A 23,229-nucleotide genomic window follows, 5' to 3' on the forward strand; every position below is an offset into this window, starting at 1 on the left:
CCACATATTGTCCACTCAACACATTGCCCCCTCACATATTGTCACCCACACATCACCCCACCACATTTTGTTCCCTATACATTGCCCCCCACATATTGTCCACGACACATTGCCCCCCCACATATTGTCCCCCCACACATCACCCCCATCATATTGTCCCCTACTCATTGTCCCACCACATATTATCCCCTAAACATTGCCCCCTCACATATTGTCCCCCACAGATGGCCTCCCCACATATTATCGTCCGTCCTGTGCAGAGCATTGTGAGGCCTTTCTGATCCCGGTGATCTCCTCGCCTGCAGTCTCTGCTTTACACTGTAGTCTTTCCTCCTGGTGTCGGTAGTTCAGCACTCGAAGGCAGACTGGAGCCTGAGATCTTTGATTTTTTGCTTGCTTCTGTAGCTTTCAGTCTAATCACTGTTGTCCGGTGAATTATGGCACTATTTCATGTAGGTTTGGAATTCTTTTAGTCATAGAAAGAGTTACATGACATGCACATAGGGGCGAGGCAATGTCACCATGAGTCACTGCTCATGTTCCCTCAGTCCTAATAGTAAACAATCCTGAGTCATGGGCTCCCATTAAAACCTCAATGACCAATTACCATTAGTAGTTCTCCTCAGGACATGTGCTCTGCAGGTCACCAGGGACAGACATCCGACCATATGATCAAGAGCAACAAGAAGCTTCCCTAGTAGGCCAGCGGGGGCAGCATTGTGTCTTACTACAATGGTGATGGAGCTGATTGTATCTTGCTCCTCATGGAGCAGACACAATTTTCGAGCATCTGGTCACTAATAATGATAGTCTTGGTGCCATGAACTGTTCATGTCAACTCAGTCATTGTACTAGTTCATTGAATCATAGAATCATAAAATGTCAGAGTTAGAAGGGACTTCAAGGGTCCAACCCCTGCTCAATACAGGATTCACTAAACCGTCTCAGACAGATGTCTGTCCAGCCTCTGCTTGAAGACTTCCATTGAAGGAACACTCACCACCTCTTGTGGCCGCCTGTTCCACTCATTGATCACTTTCACTGTCAAAATTTTTTTACTAATATCGAATCTATATCTTCTCCCTTTCAGTTTCATTCTACTGCTTATCGTGTTTCAATGTGGAAATGAGAATGATGATCCCTTTATACTGTGACATCTCTTCAGATCTTTGCAGATACTGTAGCTATTCAGTCTCCTCTTAGCCTTCTTTTTTTGCAAGCTAAACATTCCCAGATCCTTTAACCGTTCCTCGTAGGACATACTTTACAGTCCGCTCACCATCCTGGTAACTCTTCTTTGAACTTGCTCCAGTTTTTCTATGTCTCTTTTACAATGTGGCTCCCAGAACTAGACACAGTATTCCAGATGAGACCTGACCAAGAGGAGTAGATTGGGATAATGACTTCACGTGATCTAGACTCTGTGCTTCTCTTAATACATCCTAGAACTGTGTTTGCCTTTTTTGCTGCTGCATCACACTGTTGACTCATGCAGTCTGTGATCTATTAGTATACCCAAGTCTTTTTTCACATGTGCTGTTCCTTAGTTCTATTCCTCCCATTCTATAGATGTAATTTTCATTTTTCTTGCCCAGATGTAGAATTTTGCATTTCTCCCTGTTAAATACCATTCAATTTGTCACTTCCCATTGTTCAAGCTTCTCTAGATCCTTTTGAACCCTTTGTCTTCTCTAGTGTTAGCTATCCCTCCTAGCTTTGCATTGTCTGTAAATTTGATCAGTTTACCTTCAGTTCCCTTATCCAGATCATTTATAAAAATGCTGAACAACACTGGGGCGAGGACAGAGCCTTGTGGTACCCCACCTGTTATATCGATAAGATGCTTTACTGCTGCTCACTAAGGACATGACCCTATAACACTGGTCCACCAGTGAGACTTCATGATGTATCATTGCATCAGCTGGAGCTTTATTCTATACCACCAGGTCTTTATGGTATGAAATCTGTTCACTATGCCCATAGGAAATGAAGCTTTCCCACCGAGTCACCAAGAGCTCCTCTCTTTGTACCACAATGGACTTTATCCCTCCAGATTCTCCAGTCTGAATCTGCCCACTGCGGCCTTCACGATCCTACTGTATGTCCAGGGGATTCGTTCTTCTGCAACAGATCCTTGGCCACTTATTTATTTAATCGTATGAACATATATTTTAACATCATATAAGAATGAATAACAAACAATAAAAAGTGATTGAAAGGGGACAAAGGAACAGAAATCAGAGTCGAAATGATGTAAAATACATTGACCAAGAGATCTAGATGTAATTTGATTGTTTGGTCGTCAAGATTGTTAGTCCTTTAGCGTTACCCAGGGTACACCACGTGGAGCCGGACTAACATTGCACCCCCCTTGGCCACTATGTCACTAGGAAGGAGAAACGTCCCCACTAGCTCACTCATGACTGCCAGGTTCTCAGTACTATCTTGCAGTTAGCTGGGATTTTTCCCCATTGTGTCACAGAACGTTGTATGCTTTCTCAGGGGGTTTCTGAGGACTTGACGCTCTACCTGAGGGTGATGAAGGGCTGTCATGTCCGCAGCTTTTTTTGTTTTTGTACAGATGTGTTGACCCCTAGATTCCTGGGCTCGTGACTGCTCGGTTTATGAGCGGACATCTTATGTGACACTCTGCACAGTTGTTATCTAATTAGTCGCGTGCTGCGGTGTAATCTTCCCCGTGTTGCGGAGGAACCGGTGACCTCAGTCCTGGAATCCTGGCCATCTGCATCTAATGTGCAATTACCGGATGATTCTGACACAGATTTGGAGAAGAATTTCTGATAAAATGCCGACATTTGTCAGGACATGTGCGGGGAGATGATGTGTGTCACAACGTGCAGGAATCTGCCCCGTGACCCCGTGATCGCTACATGAATGTAACCTGCTCGTTGTCTGCTCCCGGAACACATCACTCCTCATGTTCTCCTGTCTGTTACCAATATGCCGTGCGTACTATCCCCCACAGCGGGACACATAATGGGGCATTAATGCACAATGTGAAAAAATAAGGGAACGCATCCTAAAAGTGGCCAGAAGATGGGCGACATAAAGAGAGAAAATTTTGTGAGCGGCAGATATAAGAGGAAATAAAAAGTTTTATTGCCACATTTATAGACTATTAAACTGCAGAAAATCCAAGAATGACGAAGAGCCGCTCACATGGGAGGAACGGTGCTTATATAGTGCCCTATAGTGTGCTGAGGCCATATAGAGGCACACTTTGTAGTTGTGGATGAGGCTGTTATTGTGGCAGTTTGACATGTTATGCACTTTGTATTGCATTGTGGATATTGTAAGGTTGTGCAAGGTGTCACCTTAGGTTGTGCGTGCGGTTGTATGATATGCATGTGGTTGTACGTTGTCTGTCATGCGCTTGTATGTTGTGGTGCATGCGGGTGTATGATTTGGTGCATGCGGTTGTATGTTGTGGTGCATGTGTTTGTATCATGCGGTGCATGCGGTTGTACGATGTGCATGCGATTATATTATGTTGTGCATGCGGTTGTATGATGTTGTACATGCAGTTTTATAATGTGGTGCATGTACTTGTATGTTGTGCATGCGGTAGTATGATGTGCATGTGGTTGTGTGATGTGCTGCATGTTTTTGCATGATGTAGTGCAGGTGGTTGTATGATGTGGTGCATGCGGTTTTGTAATGTGCATGTGGTTGTATGATGGCTGCATGTTTTGGTATGATGTGGTGCATACAGTTGTATGATGTGATGCATGGGGTTGATATGGTGCATGTTTTTGCATGATGTGGTGGATGCAGTTGTATGATGTGGTGCATGTGGTTGTATGTAGTGCATGCAGTTGTGCATGCAGAATGATATGTTGCATTTGGTTGTATGATGTGGTGCATGTTTTTGCATGATGTGCTGCATTCGGTTATACGATGTGGTCCATGCGGTTGTACGATGTGGTGCATTCGTTTGTATGATGTGGTGCATGCGGTTGTATGATGTGGTGCATGCAGTTGTACGATGTGGTGCATGCGGTTGTATGATGTGGTGCATGCAGTTGTATGGTGTGGTGCGTTCGGTTGTATGATGTGGTGCATGCAGTTGTATGATGTGGTGTATGCAGTTGTATGATGTGCTGCATTCGGTTATACGATGTGGTCCATGTGGTTGTACGATGTGGTGCATTCGGTTGTATGATGTGGTGCATGCGGTTGTATAATGTGGTGCATTCGGTTGTATGATGTGGTGCATGCGGTTGTATAATGTGGTGCATTCGGTTGTATGATGTGGTGCGTTCGGTTGTATGATGTGGTGCATGCAGTTGTATGATGTGGTGCATGCGGTTGTATGATGTGGTGCATGCAGTTGTATGATGTGGTGCATGCGGTTGTACGATCTGGTGCATTCGGTTGTATGATGTGGTGCATGCGGTTGTATAATGTGGTGCGTTCGGTTGTACGATGTGGTGCATTCGGTTGTACGATGTGGTGCATTCGGTTGTATGATGTGGTGCATGCAGTTGTATGATGTGGTGCGTTCGGTTGTATGATGTGGTGCATGCAGTTGTATGATGTGGTGCATGCAGTTGTATGATGTGCTGCATTCGGTTATACGATGTGGTCCATGCGGTTGTACGATGTGGTGCATTCGGTTGTATGATGTGGTGCATGCAGTTGTATGATGTAGTGCGTTCGGTTGTATGATGTGGTGCATGCAGTTGTATGATGTGGTGCATGCAGTTGTATGATGTGCTGCATTTGGTTATACAATGTGGTCCATGCGGTTGTACGATGTGGTGCATTCGGTTGTATGATGTGGTGCATGCGGTTGTATGATGTGGTGCACTCGGTTGTATGATGTGGTGCATGCGGTTGTACGATGTGGTGCATGTGGTTGTACGATGTGGTGTATGTGGCTGTTAGAGATGGTGCATGCGGGTGTATGAGTATGGCCACTGCAATGTGCAGGTTGAGCCTATTAGTCAGGTACCTGTGGGGTTTCTGAGCCTATTTAAAGAGTGATGTTACATATTGAAGCATTTGTCGAATCCACGGTGCAGGAAACTGGGGCTGTACGGACACCACAGAAGGTTTCCATGCGTACTCAGTGTTGAAAGCGAGCAGAATACAAGAGGTAAATGACCAGACACACCGACATTTCGGGGGTAAATGCGCTTCCACATCTATAAACTTCCCAGTGACACAAGGTCACATGTCATGATGGACGCACCTGACATGGGTCGCATCATCTCCTACCCCCGTCCTGCGATACTTGCTGCCCACCCCATTTTTGTTGAGATGGAATGACCCTCCTTTGGTCCATATCTTTCTTTCCGGATATTTCATAGCTGCTCTAGATGTATTTCTATAATGCCTCTTGGACTTGTGTCTGTAACTTTAAAGTCAGGGCAACCATGCAAAGTCTATTAGAAAGCTGTAGAAGTTTTCATTAGGGAAGGATGGAGCTTTCTGTATTCAGACTAACCTTGGAGCTGTAAAGCGTGCAAAGTAAGGCCTCTTTCACACTTCCGTCTTAGTAGTCCCGTCGAGATACGTAACTTTTTGAGAAAACAGGATCCTGCAAAAAAATTTGCAGGATCCTGCATTTTCTCATAGACTTGTATTAGCGACGTATCGCGACGGATGGCCACACGTTTTGTCCGTCGTTCTCTCTCTCTCTCTCGTCTCCTGAATATGAAATCCCACATCTACACTAGAAAAACTTAGGCGACGCATCCTTCATAACACTGGATTCGTTGCGTACGTTTTAACACTATTTTATAAACATTCATCGGTACGTCTTCCCGAAGCTTTAGGACGGGACACTGCAGACGGAAGTGTGAAAAAGGCCTAATTGGCACCCCATATATAACCCTCAAAAAATATTCATCAGACCAAATAGAGTATATGAATTGTTGTGGTGATATAATTGTGATTTTCTTAAAATAAAATTAATATTATGTTTATAAAAAACTCTATTTGGTCTATTTGGTCTGATGAATATTTTTTGAGGGTTATATATTGTAGTTTTATTCATTGACCATACAAGGTCATTATTTCTGGTATTTATTTTCTATATAGGATTTTGTTTTCTAATTGGCACCCCAGCCTCGACTTTGACAACACTGGACATGCCCTTACTATGTGCGCTGTGTTGTATTGTGCATTCGGCTATAATTCAATGCATTTTCTGCACCCCTGTAGCGCTCCTTGTGGCCACTAGAAGCCACTGTAGTGCTAGACTATCAAAAGACCTGTGAAACAGGAAGTTAGGCTAGTTTCAGATTAGCATTTTGAGGAGCTGCGGACTTCCTCCGTGAAGCCCCGCCCTCAGCCGCTAGCTCCACCTACTTCTGCATGCGGCCGGTATGCGGCCTGCGTACCTATCTTTAACATTAGGTACGCAGGTCGTGCGGCTGTATGTGGATGCTTCCGCATGCGTCGTTTTGACGTTGCGGAGAAAAAAAAATTGCTACAAGCTGCGTTCTACGCTGGTCGCCGCATCGTCAAAATGACGCATGCGGAAGCATCTGCATACAGCGGCACGACCTGCGTACCTAATGTTAAAGATAGGTACGCTGGCCGCATGCTGGCCGCATTCAGAAGTAGGCGGAGTTAGCGGTGGAGGTGCGTCCGAGAGCGGGGCTTCACGGAGGAAGTCCGCAGCCCTCCGCAAAGCTAATGTGAAACCGGCCTTAGTGAGGGGGTGGATGAGGCAATAGAGAACCTGGGGAACAGCTCTGCAGGCCAGGACTGCGCAAAGTCCAAAGGGACCTGGAAACAGTGCCTGTAATGTATTCAGAAGCCATAAGACCCATTCCACCCAAAATGTGGTCAAATGAGTGTACTTTTAGCATTTGCTACAAATACTACAAAGCCTCCAAATTGCCCTGAAAAGTATATGCTTCTTTCAGTTGAGAGGAGACAGTGTGAAGTGGTGACAATTAAGAGGCCACAGTTCCTAAGAGCAGTCATCATGGCAGTAATAGTTCATGAGTGAAGACGCTGTGGCACTATAAAGGTTCATAAGGGAGGACATAGTGGAGGTTATAGATCATAAAGGGGTTTGATGTGGCATCATAGTTAATAGGGGGTACAATATATAACAACTGAATGGAAAGATGAGATCTCGTCTTCTTTATCTTCATTACCTTAAAGCTGTAAAATAATATCTAGTATGGAGAAAGGAAATCAGAGGCAGAAAATAAAACTGTCAGGAAGCCCCTCGGCCAAACATGGAGGAGATGAATTGCTTCTTGTAACAGTCTCAAAGAGCGTCTTCAGAAAATCACGCGGGAGGCGAGATCTGCCGCTCTGTGCCTCCAGGACGCAAATCCCACCTAGAGACGGATATTATATGTGCACCCATTACACAGTGATAACATCATCTCACGGGAATTCGGCGTTGTAGAAATTCAGATAGAAAGGCATCTGGCGTTCGTCACATGCGAAGAGCTTCCTCATCCCCGAAAGACACTAGAGGATATACGACACCAAACTCAAAAATGTTGGAACAATGTGTAAAATGTAAAGAAAAAAGAATGCAATGATTTGGGAATCTATAATGTTTTAAGGGGTAAGGTTTCTCCTTGTGGAGAGTGACATACCAGCTCTAGCTTGTCAAGGTAAATAGGCTTAGGGTATGTGTCCACGATCAGGATGGCCGGCGGTATCGTCGGAGCGGCTTTGCTGCTCTGCGGTAAGCCCCGCCCCCTTCTGGGACGCGATGATGCCGGATGTGTTCACAGCACACATCCGGCATCATCGCACCCATCGCATAGGGCCCTGTGCTATATCTTGCGGCGATGCAGCGTCGCCGCAAGATATACGGACATGCTGCGATCTGAAAAGACGCGCAGCATGTCCGGAGTCGCAGGGCCGCCGCGTGCGTGTTACCATGCATAGTGGAGACGGGATTTCATTAAATCCCCTCCACTATGCTGTAACATCTGGACGCTGCGTGTCTGACGCTGCGGCTCTATGCAGCGTCAGACACGCAGCGTTTCCTGCACGTGGAAACATACCCTTATTCTCCGTGCAATGCTCCTCTGGTAAATTTAATATACAAATTGCCTCTTTAGAGAAAAAGAGGACTTGAACTCCATAGCGCCTCCTGTTGGATGTAGCGATCCTACATGTTGCAATCAACCCTTTAACGAGTCTTGCAATATGACTTAGGATAAGTGCCAAATCAGTATCTCTTATACCGTCTCTTATACTGGCTCTTATCCTAAGTCATATTGCAAGACTCGTTAAAGGGTTGATTGTGACTTGTAGGATCGCTACTTCCAAAAGGTTCAAGTCCTCTTTTTCTCTGAAACAATTTGCATATATAATTTTTTACACATTTCTTTTTCAATTTTATTTGAAAAAAACGAATCTCTTTAGAAATTGATGGTGGTGACACATCTCACAGCTGAGAAAGGGTTAACAAAAGGCTGGAAAAGTAAATGAAAAACAGCTGGATGGTAAATATACAACTACGTCTCATGAAGCTGAATAAAAAGAGAGTGTGAGAGAGGCAGAGTCTCTCCGAAGTAAAGATGGTCGAAGGTCACCAACCTGTGAACAGTTGCATCTAAAATATTTTCTGAAATTGTAGCATAAAGACTCAATATCATCTACAGTACATAATATCATCAAAAGATTCAGAAATTCTGGCGAAGTCCATATGCACAAGGGACAAGGCCGACAGTCTGTATTGGATTCTCATGATCTATGGACCCTCAAGCGGTATGGGGCAGCGGTATACCAGAAAGTGAAGGAACTGGGAGTGCGTGTCATCTTCTCATCCATCCTTCCAGTGGATGGACATGGACCATGGAGATTGAACAGGACTCTAGAGGTGAAGAACTGGCTATGTTGATGGTGCCATGAGCAACGTTTTAGGTTTCTTGACCATGGAGTGATTTACCTGTATAATGAACAACTTGCCAGGGATGGGTTGCATCTTACGAAAACAGAAAAACACATATTTGGTACACAACTTGCTACACTTATCAGGAGAGCTTTAAGCTAGAACAATATGGGATGGGAAATATACAGCCTGGAAGAAATATGCAGCTAATGAATTGTTTTGAGAATCCTGCTATTAGAAGTGAAAATAAAGAACAAAAACAACAAAATCTGAATTAAAAAAGAAAAGCAAGAAAAACAGACTACAAACTAAAATGTGTATATACACATCTACAGAGCATGGAAAGCAAACAAGAAGAATTGGAGCAGTTAACACAGGAAGAGAGATATGATGTCATAGGCATTACTGAAACTTGGTGGGATGATACAAATGTTTGAAATACAAACCTTGAAGGCTACAACTTGTTTCTTAGAAACAGGATTAACAAGAAGGGAGGAGGTGTTGCATTGTATGCAAGGAAAATGTATATCTACACAAAGATCCAAGCTTCAGGGACTGGTAGCTCTGTAAAAACTGTTTGGGTAACAATGCAAGAGAAGAACAGAAAATACACTATTGTAGGTGTTTACTATAGGTCACCTGGACAGACTGAAGATATGGATGAACTCTTTTTACATCAGATGTATCTGTTCTCAAAATAGTACGATTTGGTGATCATGGGAGATATTAACTATCCAGATATTTGTTTGGAATCTCAGACATAAGTACTGGGTCCAGAAAATTCTTAACTTGTCTTGCTGACAACTTTATCTTTTATAAAGTAGAAAAGAGACCATTTAGGAGGCATCGATCATGCTCTCCTAGAATTTTGGATTAGAAGAGGAGGAAGACCTGAGAGGACTCAAACTTTAAAGGGAACCTGTCAGCAGTTTTGGCCGCTATAAGATGCAGACACTGACTTTCAGGGTTATCCACAACATTCTATAATGCTGTAGATAAGCCCCCGGTCCGACCTGCAAGTGAAGAAAAATAAGTTTTATTATACTCACCTGGGGGTGGTCCGATGGGTGTTGCAGGTCTTGTACCAGCGCCTCTCATCTTCTTGCGATGCTGCCCTCCTGCTTCTTCATTGCTCCCCGTCATCGCGATCCTGAGGGCAGAGCAAGTACTGCAGTGCGCAGGCGCTGCGAAAGGTCAAAGAGGCTCAGTGCCTGCACTCTGCAGTACATTACGCTACCCTCAACAGAGCACATAAGTATACCTGCGCAGGAGCGCAATGCCAGGGAGCCATGAAGCAAGCAGGAGGGCGGTATCACAAGAAGATGGGAGGTCCTGGACCTGCGACACCCATTGGACCGGACCGCACAGGACCGCCCCCAGGTGAGTATAATAATACTTATTTTTCTTCACTTGCAGGTCGGACCGGGGGCTTATCTACAGCATTATAGAATGCTGTGGATAACCCTGAAAGGCAGTGGCTGCATCTTATAGTGGCCAAAATTGCTGACAGGTTCACTTTATGGTTGGACTTCAGAAAGGCAGATTTTAATGGACTCAGAAAGAAGGTAAGAAAGGTCCAATGGCTGGATGTTCTAAAGGACAGAAATATCCAAGAAGGATGGGAGATTTTGCTAAATTAAATTCTCACTGCACAATCAGCAACGATCCTGAAAAGAAGGAAGAATTGGAAGTATTTAAAGAGATCAGGATGGATGAACACAGAACTTAATCATTTGTTAAAAAGCTAAAAATAAATGTATATTAAATGGAAAGATGGGGGCATATGTAAAGAAGAATATAATGCTGTCTGCAGGGAATGCGGAGCAAGCACTAGAAGATCTAAGGCCAGTAATGAAGTGAGGCTTGCAAGGGAGACCAAAAACTGTAAAAATGGATTTTGGGGGTATGTCAAAAGCAAAAGAAAAGTCAAAGATGCTATAGGATTTGACAGGATAAAAAGGGTGAAGTGGTCACAAATGATATCGAGAAGGCCGAACTTTTACATTCCTATTTTGCATCTGTGTTTTCTAAAAAAAACATTTGTAACATCAACTGATCTTCATGGTGCCATCGAAGGAACAAAGTAATCCACACTACCTATAAACAGAGAGATGGTGAGAGAACATTTAGCTAATTTACATGAATGTAAATCTCTTGGTCCAGATGAATTACATTGTAGGGTACTATGAATATTGTCTCTTCAGAGAGGAAGAGGACTAGAACTCTAGTGCCACCTATGGGAAGTAGCAATCCTAACAGTCAATGTCGACCCTTTAACGAGCTTTATCACATGACTTAGGATAAAAACCAAACCAGTATCTCAATTTGCAAACACTGTGTTTCGGGGTACTGCCCCTCGTCAGTGCAAAGTGGAGATCTGGTTTGGCTGAGTGACTCGTTTAAGGGTTGATATTGACTGTTAGGATTACTACTTCCAATAGGCCAATAGGTGGTACTAGAGTTCTAGTCCTCTTCCTCTCTGAAGAGACAATTTGCATATTTCCAAAAGGAGCATTGCAGCTTTAAGTCTCCTTATCTCGACATGCTTAACATGTCACTCTTCGCAAGGAGAAATGATACTTCTCGGATCCTGGGGTACTGAAAGAGCAGAGGAAATTGCAGAACCACTAGCCAGAATCTTTGAAAAATCCTGAAGAAAAGGAGAAGTCCCAGAAGATTGGAGAAGGGCAAATGTTGTACCTATCTTCAAAAAAGGAAAGAAGATGGAGCCAGGAAATTACAGGCCAGTGAGCCTTACTTCTATACAAGGAAAGATCTCTGAACAAATTATTAAACAGCATGTATGTAAGTACTTGGATAAGAATGCACTAATTAACAAGAGCAAGCATGGGTTTGTAGCAAACAACTTGTGCCAGACTAATCTAATTTCCTTCTATGATGGAATCACTGACTGGATGGATCAGGGAAATGTGGTATATATATATATATATATATATATATATATATATACTGTATATATATATATACATAAACAGTATATATCAACTTCAGCAAAGCATTTCATAAAGTATCTCGTACTATCCTTTATGAAAAAATGACCAAGTATGTGATTGATAATGCTAAGGTTAGGTGAGGTGGATTCATAAGTGGCTCAGTGATCATAGTCAAACAGTGGTAATAAATGGTTGTTCAGTGAATTCGAAGAATGTTTCAAGTGGGATACTACAAGGCTCTGTCCTGGCCCCAGTATTGTTCAACTTTTTTTATAAATGATCTAGATAAGGGAACTGAAGGGAAACTGATCAGATTTGCAAACAATGCAAAGCTAGGAGGGATAGCTAAAGGTACCGTCACATTAAGCGACGCTGCAGCGATATAAACAATGAGCCGATCGCTGCAGCGTCGCTGTTTAGGTCGCTAGGAGACGTCAAACACCGGCAACAGCAGAACGATGCAGGAGCGATCCAGTGACGTACTTGTCATTCTCGCTGGTTGTTGCTCCGTGAAAAAAACATTGCAGGCATCGTTGCTTTTGCTGTCAAACATGACGAATCACGCCGACCTGACGACCAAATAAAGTTCCGGACTTTCAGCGACGACCAGCGATGTCACAGCGGGATCCTGATCGCTGCTGCGTGTCAAACACAATGAGATCGCTATCCAGGACGCTGCAACGTCACGGATCGTTGTCGTTCTTGTTGGAAAGTTGTTCAGTGTGAAGGTACCTTTACAGTAGAGAAGACATAGAAAGGATTCAGAAGGATTTATAGAAGCTTGAACAATGGGCAGCAACTAATAGAATGGTATTTAGCAAGGAGAAATGCAAAATTCTATTATGGTGGACGCGGGCCGGGTACTATGGTGGACATGGGCTGGGTAGTATGGTGGACATGGGCCAGGTAGTATGGTGGATGCAGCCCAGGCACAATGGTGGACACGAATTGCTGGGCACAATAGTGGATGTGGGCCGGGTACAATGGTGGACATGAAGTGCCGGGTACAATGGTGGATGCGGGCCTGGTTACTATGGTGGACATAGAGCCCTGGTACATTGTAACAAACTAGCAGAACTTGAAAGATTTGTGCTGCTGTTCATCAATAGATTATTCTTGTGTTTTCTCTCCTTATTTCGCTAAGACAATAAGCTGGTGTGTATAATGTGCACAGTGCCTATGATATAGATACCTACACCAGGCCTTCTCCGGGTGCACTGTGACGCAGCAGCAGGAAGCAGACAGTAAGGGAAGCGCTGAATCCTGAAATCAGCAGCATTATGAGTGCTGCTCTGAATTTGCCTAAAGTATATCACATGCTACAACAGGAAAATTGTCAATACACTTTGGATGTAAGGGGTGTATTACACAAGCTGCCACTACTCAATTGTGATGCAGCTCTGGATGTGACTAAAGCCTTAGATGAGCGGTAGCAGGAAAATTGTGAATGCTGCTTTGGATGTGACTGGAGTATAAACCTGACTATAAATTGTTTTCTGGGCTGTGCCCTCTACATTCCTGACATAGTAGTCTTCTAGATATGTCTTTCAAGCACATAATTCATATTGCGTAATTTATTTCCTAAATTAAAATGTCCGTCCTGGGAGTTCCTGGGCGCGAGTGAGGCGCAGGAATTGATCTTTAGAGTTTGTTTCCAGAAGGCGACTAATAACCATGTCTGAGGCGATTATCCGGCAGTGGGATCTCAGCTCATCCGTTCTGACACCTTGCAGGAAGGAACCATTTCACTTTCTGCAGGTGGCTGTCACCGCTGTCAGCTGTGCTCAGAGACGGCCGCACATTCTGGGTGTGTCATGTCGGATCTCTGGTTACTGACATCTCACCCGAAATACACACGCTGGGAAATGTCATGATGTTCACATTAATGAATTATTTAAAGGCCATGGGAATTGCATGTTATTAGGAGAGGGCTCCATGATGTCAGCACAGACACCTCCAAACTGTGCGTCGGTCATTCCAACATCATTAATAATTTCTGCATTCCACCAGTCAGGGGTGCAATGCTCTGCAGAGATAGAAACCACACCCAATGCTCTGCAGAGACAGAAACCACACCCAATGCTCTGCAGAGACAGAAACCACACCCAATGCTCTGCAGAGACAGAAACCACACCCAATGCTCTGCGGAGACAGAAACCACACCCAATGCTCTGCAGAGACAGAAACCATATGATAAACCAAAGAAGCTGGCGCACTACACTATATACACATCAGTATAAGAAATAGTGGGGGTGCAAAAGAAGTGGCTGACAGCAATATGATACCAACAAAAGAAAAAGAAGCCACTAAAGAACAATCTGCACACCGCCCATAGTAAGTATCAAAAAAAGAACAACTTTATTGGTGACACAATAATTAAAAACATTTAAAAAATACAAAAAACAACATCTCCCCCATCAGACCCGTCCAAAAGATATATACATATGTACGGATGATGGCTGCATAAACAAGAAGTGTACCCCACCAACTATAGATCACCTGATATAAATGTAAATACAGCGGGGACCAAACAAAGCATGGATGCATATAGTAATACTGGAAATAGGATGTACAGCACACAACCCCAAAATGGGGCAGGAAGGATAGGCCAAAATCTCTCTCGGAGAGTAGATAAGATACAGGTACTAGTATAGTAACCAAAACAGGCCTGATGTGCCAGCAACCCCCATATTGCCCGCGGGCAAACCAAAGTGCCAAAAGGACCTAATATGCCGCAGCACCCACAAGAGGGAAGCAGTAGGTACCCGGTTACCCGTGAATCACCTATGATAAGGATGGTAACCCAGCAGCCAGATCTGGAACGGGATCGTCAGGCAGGAGATCCCAACGCATATCGCGGTACAACAGACCGCTTCTTCAGGGGAAGTACCCTCTTGTGGGTGCTGCGGCATATTAGGTCCTTTTGGCACTTTGGTTTGCCCGCGGGCAATATGGGGGTTGCTGGCACATCAGGCCTGTTTTGGTTACTATACTAGTACCTGTATCTTATCTACTCTCCGACAGAGATTTTGGCCTATCCTTCCTGCCCCATTTTGGGGTTGTGTGCTGTACATCCTATTTCCAGTATTACATGCATCCATGCTTTGTTTGGTCCCCGCGGTATTTACATTTATATCAGGTGATCTATAGTTGGTGGGGTACCCTTCTTGTTTATGCAGCCATCATCTGTACATATGTATATATCTTTTGGACGGGTCTGATGGGGGAGATGTTGTTTTTTGTATTTTTTAAATGTTTTTAATTATTGTGTCACCAATAAAGTTGTTCTTTTTTGATACTTACTATGGGCGGTGTGCAGAATGTTCTTTAGTGGCTTCTTTTTCATCTGTTGGTATCAGAGACAGAAACCACACCAAATGCTCTGCAGAGACAGAAACCACACCCAATGCTTTGCAGAGACAGAAACCACACCCAATGCTCTGCAGAGACAGAAACCACACCCAATGCTCTGTAGAGACAGAAACCACACCCGATGCTCTGCGGAGACAGAAACCACACCCGATGCTCTGCGGAGACAGAAACCACACCCGATGCTCTGCAGAGGCAGAAACCACACCCGATGATCTGCGGAGACAGAAACCACACCCGATGCTCTGCAGAGACAGAACCCACACCCGATGCTCTGAGGCGATAGAAATCACACCCGATGCTCTGCAGAGAGAGAAACCACACCCAATGCTCTGCAGAGACAGAAACCACACCCGATGCTCTGCAGAGACAGAAACCATACCCGATGCTCTGCAGAGACAGAAGCCACACCCGATGATCTGCGGAGACAGAAACCACACCCGATGCTCTGCAGAGACAGAACCCACACCCGATGCTCTGAGGAGATAGAAATCACACCCAATGCTCTGCAGAGACAGAAACCACACCCAATGCTCTGCAGGGACAGAAACCACACCCAATGCTCTGCAGAGACAGAACCCACACCCAATGCTCTGCGAAGACAGAAACCACACCCAATGCTCTGCAGAGACAGAAACCACACCCAATGCTCTGCAGAGACAGAAACCACACCCAATGCTCTGCAGAGACAGAAACCACACCCAATGCTCTGCAGAGACAAAAACCACACCCGATGCTCTGCGGAGACAGAAAACACACCCGATGCTCTGCGGAGACAGAAACTACACCCGATGCTCTGCGGAGACAGAAACTACACCCGATGCTCTGCAGAGACAGAAACCACACCCAATGCTCTGCGGAGACAGAAACCACACCCGATGCTCTGCAGAGACAGAAACCACACCCAATGCTCTGCGGAGACAGAAACCACACCCAATGCTCTGCGGAGGCAGAAACCACACCCAATGCTCTGCAGAGACAGAAACCACACCCGATGCTCTGCAGAGACAGAAACCACACCCGATGCTCTGCAGAGACAGAACCCACACCCAATGCTCTGAGGAGATAGAAATCACACCCAATGCTCTGCGGAGACAGAAACCACACCCAATGCTCTGCGGAGACAGAAACCACACCCAATGCTCTGCAGAGACAGAAACCACACCCAATGCTCTGCGGAGACAGAAACCACACCCAATGCTCTGCAGAGACAGAAACCACACCCGATGATCTGCAGAGACAGAAACCACACCCGATGCTCTGCAGAGACAGAACCCACACCCAATGCTCTGCGGAGATAGAAATCACACCCAATGCTCTGCGGAGACAGAAACCACACCCAATGCTCTGCGGAGACAGAAACCACACCCAATGCTCTGCGGAGACAGAAACCACACCCAATGCTCTGCGGAGACAGAAACCACACCCAATGCTCTGCGGAGACAGAAACCACACCCAATGCTCTGCGGAGACAGAAACCACACCCGATGCTCTGCAGGAGGCATGCAGAGGTGATTACAGGGCAGCAGCAGGTTTTCTTCTGTCTCTGGATTGTGATTATTTTGCTCCAATAGAGATAACGGAAAATAATTGACCAGAAATGACGAGTCTGCGCCACGATGACGACACAAAGCTATGAGTCCTGGGATGCACTACACATCCCAGGATGAGTCACCAGGGATGAGGCAAATGCCTTCTCCCACCCTGAGAGTGGATCCTCATTAACTCCTTCACTGTCCTGAACCACCAGGGAATCTGCTACTAAACCATTCACAGCCAACATGGGACTGGAGCTTTACAGGAGTGGTCCTAAATTACCGGACAGGTCTAATGTCCGAGGGCCCCACTGCTAGGACCTCACTGTAATGTAACCGCAGTGAGATGGGGTTTGAATGAATCAATTGACGTTAAAAATTTGGATTAACTGGAATCCATGTACTGGGTGAAATTCTAAATACATGTGATTAGCCGAGATCCACTTGCTCATCGTCGTGTTTGTCCCACACCCTGTGATCCTGTGCAGACCCGGCCATTTTTCGCGCAGCACGTGACGTCCGGATCTTTCCTGGCGCCCTGGCGCTCGCTGCCCCAGAATAACAAGTGTTTGTACAGATATTAATGTTACATTGCTGTAAACATTGCTGCTGTGATCCGGGCTTCTTTGATGCTCAGCGGGGGGCTGTTTGGCAGTAATTTGTGCCGCCTCGTTCACAGCGCCGCCGCTGCCTCGTCTGTGACTGACTTTCCGCAAACTGTAAGGTTCATCCATTACATAACTAAGAGGTAATATCCCACTGAGATGAAGGCAGGGACCAGCCTGAGAAGGTGGAGAAGCCCTGAGACTAATACATAGCGAGGCATTAGTAATGGCGCTGATCCTCTGCATGTATATGCTAATAACATGGATATACAAGGAGTACCCCCGCCCAGGCGGAGCCCCCCACCGGTTGCAAACTCCAGGTATGATTGCTTAAGACGCGCATTCCTGCAGTTACTGATTTATGAAGGATAACAGGAGGATTTGTCCAGAAAAAGTCTATTAAAAACTAAGAAGCGGCCAGTTGTGATGATGAGTGAAGCTTCATCCTGACACCAGTTACCATGGAGATGTGATGGCAACAATTGTTTCCTTGTTTGAAAAACTGCTACATAACTGGAATGTTGTCAATGCCTGAAGTGTCTGAGGTTTCACCTACCAACATCAGGTCCACAAACAATATGGAGACGCCGTGTCAACGGAAATGTGAAGATCCTTAGGTAAAGCCACTCTTTGGGGATGTGTCACCCATCAGGAGGTGATGATTGGGGCCATATTGGTTACATAAACAGATGCAGACGAGGAGAGTCAGGGATTTAGGACACGATACGTAGGGTGTGTTTAGGCCCTTATTGGGGTTTATTCGCTCGCATTGTTCATTCAATGTGTTTTTTAGAGAATCCTGGTGATACTGACACTATTTTCTAGCAATTCTTTTGAAATATTGAAGCGAAAAAATTATTAAGGGGCCTTTGAAAGAATTTAGGGGGGATTTTTGTGTAGTTTCGGGTAACCCCCCCCCCCCAGACCCACCATTCCCAGGATTGACGCCCAGATGGTTCTGTAGCACTTTTGGTGGACGTGATCAGCATGGCTGTGCTGCACATTGCACGCTGTGATTGACAGGACACATTATAGTGGCGGAGCAGCGACGACGTGGGGTCACTGCTGACATCTGGACAAGGAGTTCTGAGCAATGGGTGACATTTCACCAGCACTGAGCTTCAGACTGGAAAGAGGGAATTATATTCAGCTCCTACCGGGGACTGTGCAACATTTACTGCGCTCCGGGGTAACTTGCTGCCCCCAAGCTCCCTGCGCACCCTGCTGATTTACCGACAGGTCATGTATCATAATGGAAATGGACTCATTTCTCTGCTCAGTAAACAGATCCACTTTCTGCTTTTCACTCCAGGTAATTATTTCATAAAGATTAAAAAACACAGAAAACAAAGAATATAAAACACTCAGTACATAACTTAGTGTAAAAGAGACACACAATACACAACATACAATGGTGCTTGAAAGTTTTGGAACCATTGTGTAGCAATAACAGCATATAAACATTTCTGATAATTAAGTCCTACACGTGGACATCGCTGAAATTGAGCTCATTCCTCCCTACAAAACAGTTTCAACCACGTTATGTTGGTGTGTAATCTCCCATGAACTGCTCACTTCTTGTCCTTCTTTTTGTACAGGATTAAGGTCAGGACTGGGACTCAGCCATTCCAAAATGATAACTTTATTCTTCTTTAACCATTGTATTTTGTAGAACAACTTTTACTCTTTGTATCATGTTTTTGCTGTATGACCCATGTTCCCTCTAGATCCGGCTCATGCCGTTTAGTCCTTTAGAAATTACTGGTATAATATTAAAAAAAAATTTTTCATGAATTATGGCAAGTTGTCATGGCGTAGATACCGAAAGAATGGCCCAAACCATGATGCTACCATTGCTAGGTGTTATGCACTTGTCTTGACTTGTAACCCGGGCTCCGCTCCCCTTCCTACGGTCGCCAATCCATCCTTGGCTATGCTTCACATTGTGCTTAGAAGGTTGCCTGGCAGTTCTCTGTGACATAATTTCTCTAGGCACTTTAAGGCCCAGTTGGACACCCCACTGAGTATGAGTATTAAGACGGTTCTGTCTGCAGGAGTCCAGCTATTAACTCCTGCAATTTCTACAAATTCTCAGAATTGCTAGTTAAACCATCTTTTACCGTAAAAGTCTGCAACTGATACTTAAAAACTGTTCATACTGCGCGGTATTCATCTTTGCAAACTCCTGCAATTTCTACAATCAGACCTCCAAGTTAACCCATCATTTGCCATAAGCCTTATGTGCTGTTATTCAAGTCAGTTCACATTACTTGCATCTGCTAAGGTAAAGCCATTGTTTGCTGTTAGCATCATTACCTGGGGGGAAACACTCTTTTTGGACAGTAGTGGCTTTCTCCTTGCTATCCTGCTGTGCACACCATTGTTGTTCAGTGATTTCCTGATGGTCACAATCATAACATTTACATTAGCTAATGACAGTGAGGCCTTTAGTTGGTTAGATGCTACCCTGGAATATTGTTAAACACCTGCCTTGGCTCCAGGGCTGGTCTCGGCTCCTTTCCCCTATGGCCACTGCTCTTTTTTTTGCTCCACTTTCACAAGTTTACTGGCAAACTTCAGTGACCTCATCACCCAAGGCCTTTTAAGACTGACCTAGACACTCAGGGTATGTGCACACGTCAGGATTTCTTGCAGAAATTTCCTGAAGAAAACCGGAAATTTTCTGCAAGAAATCCACATTTTTTTGTGTTTTTCCCCGTTTTTTTCGCGTTCTTTTTAGCATTTTGCAAGCGAAATTAGCTTGCAGAATGCTAAAGTTTTCCAAGCGATCTGTAGCATCGCTTGGAAAACTGACTGACAGGTAGGTCACACTTGTCAAACATGGTGTTTGACAAGTGTGACCAACTTTTTACTATAGATGCTGCCTATGCCGCATCTATAGTAAAAGATAGAATGTTTAAAAAATAATAAAAAAAAAATAAAAAAAATGGTTATACTTACCTGCAGACAGCCGATCTCCTCAGCGGCGTCCGTTCCTATAGATGGTGTGTGTGTGCATGGGTATCAAAGTATTGAGTAAAAAACTTTTTGTTCATTCTTTGGAGTTTGCCAGTGTCCAGCAATCTCAGCTGCAATCATATCTGCAAACTCATGTGCCTCATAATAAAGCCTTCATCTACTTCTTGGCTCAGACCAGCTGATTAACCCTTTGTCTGCTGTAAGTATAATGAATTGTTACCTGGGGTTTTTTCACATTCAAATGCTCCTACACTAGACTGTACTTTCTCCATAACAAGTTCACATCTTCATCTCTACTATCAGCAGCTTTCTATTTGTTTTATTAATCTTTCGCCTGCTGTAAGCATGACTTCTCCTCTGGACAAATTCACATTACAAACACTGCTACAGTTTCTCAGCTGACTACACATCTTCAGTTCCTGTGCTGGTATACACTTCTGGTCCGATGTCTTCTGCCGTCCTGGTCCTTGTTTTCACACATGCTATCTGGCATCTTTCCAACCTGATGAGCTTTAACAACTCTTCTTCTGAGGTCCTCCATAATATTTTTGCCACTCCCTGGCATAATATTAACTAGTTTTTCTCTTTCACAAAAATGACGTCTAATATTTTTTTACTCGTTTGTGTTATTTGTTCTCTTTATTTACTTTTTAGTTTTGTTAAAATGTTGTAGTTTTAAGTCAAATGTATGCAAAAATAAGAAAACTAGTGATACACAATACACAACATTGTATGCAAATCACAAAATAATATATAAAGCACAGTTCACACACACCCATAGTACATTACATGCACACGCACACGTGGTGTTCTGCAACACAAACATTCACACATATAATACACTACATAAAAATATACACCCATAGTACAGTTCGCATAGTGTAGGTACATACAAAGTGTACACTAAACATACAGTACAGAGATACACACATTACAATATATATATATATATATATATATATATATATATATATATATACTGCTCAAAAAATTAAAGGGAATAATAAAATCCCACATCCTAGATATCACTGAATGAAATATTCCAGTTGTAAATCTTCATTACATATATTCATTACATAGTGAAATGTGTTGAGAACAATAAAACCTAAAAATTATCAGCATAAATCACAACTAATATCCCACGGAGGTCTGGAGTTGGAATGATGCTCAAAATCAAAGTGGAAAATGAAGTTACAGGCTGATAAAACTTCAGTGGAAATGCCTCAAGGCAAGGAAATGATGCTCAGTAGTGTGTGTGGCCTCCATGTGCCTGTATGATCTCTCTACAATGCCTGGGCATGCTCCTGATGAGACAGCGGATGTTCTTCAGAGGGATCTCCTCCCTGACCTGGACTAAAGCATCCGCCAACTCCCGCCTGGACAGTCTGTGGTGCAACGTGGCGTTGGTGGATGGTGCGAGACATGATGTCCCAGATTTGTTCAGTCGGATTCAGGTCTGGGAAATGGGCGGGCCAGTCCATAGTTTCAATGCCTTCATTTTGCAGGAACTGCTGACACACTCCAGCCACATGAGGTCTGGCATTGTCCTGCATTAGGAGGAACCCAGGGCCAACCGCACCAGCATATGGTCTCACAAGGGGTCTGAGAATCTCATCTCAGTACCTAATGGCAGTCAGGCTACCTCTGGAGAGCACATGGAGGGCTGTGCGGCCCTCCAAAGAAATGTCACCCCACACCATTACTGACCCACTGCCAAACTGGTCATGCTGAAGGGTGTTGCAGGCAGAAGATCGCTCTCCACGGCGTCTCCAGACTCTATCACATGTGCTCAGTGTGAACCTGCTTTCATCTGTAAAGAGCATAGGGCGCCAGTGGTGAATTTGCCAATCCTGGTGTTCTGCGGAAAATGGCAAGCGTCCTGCACGGTGTTGGGCTGTGAACACAACCCCCATCTGTGGAGGACGGGCACTCAGACCATCGTCATGGAGTTTGTTTCTAACCATTTGTGCAGACATTATGCAGGGCTCTGGCAGTGCTCCTCCTGTTCCTCCTTGCACAAATGCTGAGTTAGTGGTCCTGCTGCTGGGCTGTTGCCCTCCTACGGCCCCCTCCATGTCTCCTGGTGTACTGGCCTGTCTCCTGGTAGTGCCTCCAGCCTCTGGACACTACGCTGACAAACACAGCAAACCTTCTTGTCACAGCTCGCATTGATGTGCCATCCTGGATGAGCTGCACTACCTGAGCCACTTGTGTGGGTTGTAGAGTCCGTCTCATGCTACCACGAGTGTGAAACAACAACCAACATTCAAAAGTGACCAAAACATCAGCCAGAGAGCATTGGCACTGAGATGTGGTCTTTGGTCCCCACCTGCAGAACCACTCCTTTATTGAGTGTGTCTTGATAATTGCCAATAATTTCCATCTGTTGTCTATTCCAATTGCACACAGCATGTGAAATTGATTGTCGAACAGCGTTGCTTCCTAAGTGGACAGTTTGATTTCACAGAAGTTTGATTTACTTGGAGTTATATTCTGTTGTTTAAGTGTTCTCTTTATTTTTTGAGCAGTGTATATTGCACCATAACCATAGTATATAGCATATGCAGAAATACAATATTACATAAGTGTTAGCACCTTCTTATAGTCAGGGCTGTGGTTGTGTTCAGAATCAGCCTATCACATTTCCCCATGTTACACAGTAGTCACCACTCGGCCGCCGTCATTTACAGCGATTCTGATTAACCGCAGAGTAAGTGTTGCTGTTTTTGGAGGATTTTTCTGACATTTTCTGGTCTGTAAACAGCTGGCAACACAGCAAAGGATCTCATTGTGGAAAGTTGTCAGTCAAGAGAAAAGATCAATAACATTTTCAAGGCATTAGATCTACCATTGCCACTGAAGACGTCATGAAGGAGTGGCTGAAATTTGGCACACCTAGAACTGCATGAACTTACAAAATTGATGAAAAGACAAGCAGAAAATCC

The sequence above is a fragment of the Ranitomeya imitator genome, chromosome 1 (genome assembly GCF_032444005.1).
Source record: "Ranitomeya imitator isolate aRanImi1 chromosome 1, aRanImi1.pri, whole genome shotgun sequence".
NCBI classification, from domain to species: Eukaryota; Metazoa; Chordata; class Amphibia; order Anura; family Dendrobatidae; genus Ranitomeya; species Ranitomeya imitator.